The sequence below is a fragment of the Felis catus genome, chromosome A2 (assembly GCF_018350175.1).
Source record: "Felis catus isolate Fca126 chromosome A2, F.catus_Fca126_mat1.0, whole genome shotgun sequence".
Classification (NCBI taxonomy): Eukaryota; Metazoa; Chordata; class Mammalia; order Carnivora; family Felidae; genus Felis; species Felis catus.
Genome location: NC_058369.1, coordinates 29,011,931 through 29,016,293, shown reverse-complemented (window position 1 = coordinate 29,016,293; position 4,363 = coordinate 29,011,931). Strand labels below are relative to the sequence as shown.

The 4,363-nt window shown below is 39.2% G+C and overlaps 1 pseudogene; it reads right to left on the bottom strand.

Annotated features, from left to right (window-relative positions):
* Nucleotides 1-529: 529 nt before the first annotated feature.
* LOC101083153 lies at nucleotides 530-1,181 on the bottom strand (annotated as a pseudogene).
* Between the last annotated feature and the right edge of the window lie 3,182 nt (nucleotides 1,182-4,363).

Here is a 4,363-nt window from a genome sequence, read left to right as displayed (position 1 = left end):
AGGTTTCGTCTAGTACTCAGAGGCTATGAAAATTATACATGTAGAAAAGCAGTTGACTTTGGTCAACTGTTGGTTAAATGTCCAACTTCAGCTTAGGTCATGATCTCACGGTCTGTGAGTTCAAGCCCCACGTTGGGCTCTGTGCTGACAGCTCGGAGCCTGAAGGCTGCTTAGGATTCTGTGTCTCCCTCTCTCTCTTCACCTCCCCCACTTGCACTTTCTCTCTCTCTCTCTTTCAAACATAAATAAACATTAAAAAAATTTTTTAAATGAACACATTGTGTTCATATACATATTTCTGTTTTCACACATGATATAAGTTTTTAGACATTGGAACTGATTACCCACTTAAACATGTGGAAATATCCTTAATCTTTATAAATATAAACTTCTTTTTTTGATTCCAGAATGATGTGTCAGATATTCAAGTAAACACAAAAGTACTAATTCTAAAACCTGCAGAAATAATATGTATGAACTCTGTGTGTGTGTGTGTGTGTGTGTGTGTGTGTGTGTGTGTGTGTGTTTTAATGGTGGGAGTAGAGTTTATTAAGCTGTGCATTAGTATAAGCACTGAGGCTTGCCCATGGTGCTCTTAATGTATAAAACCCAGAGATCGTGCCAATTCTTCTTGAGCAATGACACCAGGGAAATGACAGCTAAGTGGACACAAGTCCATGATCTATCATCTTCACGTGGCCAATGGCCACTATTAGGCACAACACGTTTTTTGTCTGGAATTTGATCATGGACTTCACTTCATCACCTTTGGCCACATGTTCTCATTGTGGGTCAGTAAGGAAGGGAATTTGCCAGTCTTACTCAGGCCTGGGCCCAGGATTCATGGGATCTTCTTCATCAAAGATTCCAAAGCAAAAAGACATCCTACTTCTTGGCTACGTTCTTGATGAATTTCTTATTCTTGCTGAGTTTCTTTTTCTTCAGTGCTTCAGTGTCCACATGGGAGAAATCCACAGTTGTGGCCTCATCATAGCGCTGTTGCTCCCCCCACAACACACACAGAGAAGTCGGTGTGGACTTAAGCCTGACGGTGCCCAAGTAACATCATCCTTCTGAGGGCTATAGTTCTTCAAGTTGATCTGTAGCTCCATGGTGTCCAAAAACTTCTGTTGCTTCCACTGGTTCCTGTGCAGGACTGCCTCCACTGCCTTGTAGAGGTGTCATAGGAGACTTTGCATGCCACAGTGACTGCAAAAGAGCAGAGTCTCTCTCTCTCTCTCTCTCTCTCTATTTATTTCATTCTTTAAAAAAAATTTTTTTAGTGTGTATTTGTTTTTGAGACATAGCTAGAGACAGAGTGTGAGTGGAGGAGGGGCAGAGAGAGGGAGACACAGAATTCGAAGCGGGCTCCAGGCTCTGAGCTGTCAGCACAGAACCCGATCGGGGGACTCAAACTAATGAACTCTGAAATCATAACCTGAGCAGAAGTCGGATGCTTAACTGACTGAGCCACCCAGAGGCCCCATCATTTGGCATTCTTTTATAAGTAATTAATGCTTATTTATTGGGGACCAGAAGAAAGATAAAATCACCTTTAGAGGTAAAATAATCATGTCATTTACTGCACATACTGAACTCTTGAGAGTGAAAGGGGGCACTATTGGGTATTATTCTAGAATAAGAGCTGCAAATCAGAAGCATCTTAGATATTAAACTGGGATATATTATCCCTCCACTTACAGGTTGATTTCAACTTTGTTAGTGGTTGAGCAAGTAGTAAGGTAAATTAAAGCCAAATTCTCCAGTATTAGACTAATCTCCCCACCGAGAAAACTATAAAATCTCAGTAAAATTCAAAATAATAGCTGTTCAAAGCCATCAGATGTAATTGAGGTGTCCAAAACTTGAAGCGCCAGCATCTCAAGAAGATGGGGAAAAGCATAAGGTGAGTCCTACATTTATGGATGCTTTTGCTTTTGGAATATTTGTTAATTTCCCTGTGGGGCATAGAGACTGAAGAGAAAGCAGAGGTCTAAAGCTTGCAACTCTATCACTAGGATGGGGAACCACGAATTTAACTTCAGGACTATTAACATAGCCAAGCACTTATGGAGCCAAGATCCTGAAGAAACTAATTTCAGAGAAGCGATCTGGCATTCTCAATATAATTTCCACTCAAATGAAGTGAAAGGTGGGGGCGACTGGGTGGCTCAGTCGGTTAAGCGTCTGACTTCAGCTGAGGTCATGATCTCGCAGTTTGTGAGTTTGAGCCCCATGTTGTGCTCTGTGCTGACAGCTCAGAGACTGGAGCCTGCTTCAGATTCTGTGTCTCCTCCTCTCTCTGTGCCTCCTATGCTTATGCTCTGTCTCTCAATAATAACAATTAAACATTAAATTTTTTTTTAAATGAAGGGAAATGTGAAACAAATCTACATTTGCATTGAATTGTCAATTCTAAACTAAAATCAGACATAAGGCTAATTCCTTACCTAATTCCTAAGCTGAGGATGAGTGGAGTGAGAGCCTAAGAAACCCAGAAAAAATTAGTTGCTAAGAATTTAAAGGGCTAATCATAGCTTTTGGCAGCCTCACATTGCTAAAGAGAGATAAAAATCATAATTTAGAACCTACCCAGGAGAAGAGATCTCAGTAAATTCCCCAGGTTTTAAAAATAGTCTTCTGAAGTGTCATGGCTGGTGATAGGGATAAATCAGTAATAGATTAGCCCTCACAAAGTCTTAAAACTAGCTTCCAGTTATTTCAGTTTTTAATTGGATCAAAATTTCCTGCCTGTCAGGCAAACAAGATAAAATATACTCTAGAGACCTACACCATAGGTATCATTCATGCATGATGTCAACATTCAGTCCAAAATTACCAGCTATGCCAGGAAACAGGACCAAATGACAAAAACTAAGACAAAGAAGAAAACTGACATTAGAAATAGGTGTATAAGCAATGCAATATTGGCATTAACAGAAATATAATTTTAAAATAACATGATTCATATGTTAAATAAAGCAGATAATACAATAGAGAATGTCACCATAAAACTAAAATCTAAAAGTATAACCAAATAGAAGTTCTAAAGCAGAAAGAATTAAGAAGTCAAAAGATGAGTTTAACTGCAGATGAGACACTTCAAAATAGAGAATTAGTGAGCCAAAAGTAGGTAAGTAGAAAATATCACTTGAAGTGCAGAGAGGAAAAATAAATAGAAAATAAAGATAAGAGCATAAGGCTCATACAAGACTTTGTGAAAATATCTAGTAATGTGTAACTGAAATTCCAGAAGGGTAGGAGAGGGAAAATGGAGCAGAAGAAATATTGAAGATATGCGGGCCAAATAATTTCCAAAACTAATGAAAGATATCAAACTGCAGATTCATGAAGCCCTATGAACCTCACGTAGAATAAATACAAAATATCACTGCAAAAAAATGACACTATGAAGAGAAAATCTAAGTCGTACTTGGAGAAAAAAAGGTGAATGTCCTTTAAAAGAATAACAATAAGCTGACAGTTGACCTTTTAAATGAAATGATGAGGGGCACATAGGTGGGGTCAGTTCAGCTGCTGACTTGGTTTTGGCTCAGGCCATGATCTCAGTGTCATGAGATTGAGCCCCATGCTCAGCTAGGAGCCTGTTGGAGATTCTCTCTCTCTCTCTCTCTCTCTCTCTCCTGCCCCTGCTCCACTTGTTCTCTCTCTCTCTTGTTTAAAAAAAAAAAAAAAGAAATGATGAAAGCTAGCAGATAATAAGTGATATATATAAGCACCTGAAAGAAAATAATTACCAAAGAAGAATTCTACGCCTGGTGAAAAAAACCTTTCAAAAATCAAGGTGAGGGGGTGCCTGAGTGGCTCAGTCGGTTAAGTGTCTGACTTCGGCTCAAGTCATGATCTCACAATTCAGGGGTTTGAGCCCCACATTAGGCTCAGAACCTGGAGTCGGCTCCAGATTCTGTGTTCCTCCCTCTCTTCCCCTCCCCCATTCATGCCCCTCTGTCTGTCTCTCTCACAAAAATAAAATAAACATTAAAAATCCAGGTGAAATAAAGGAACTTTGATTCAAATAAGGAGAGAAATCATTGTTGGAAAATCCACACAAAAATAGGCACTAAGGGAAATTCTTCAGGAGAAAGTTAATGATCTTAGCTAGAAGCATGGAAATTCAGGAAGGAATGAAGAGCAGAAAAGATAAATATATGAAAAACTCAAAATAAATATTGACTCTTTAAGACAATAATAATAAGGTCTAGTGGGTTTAAACAATATGAAGAATTAAAGTACATGACAGGTACACCTGGGTAGCTCAGTGGGTGAAGCATCAGACTTCAGCTCAGGTCATGATCTGATGGTTTTGTGAGTTCAAGCCCTACATCAGGCTCTGTGCACTGAC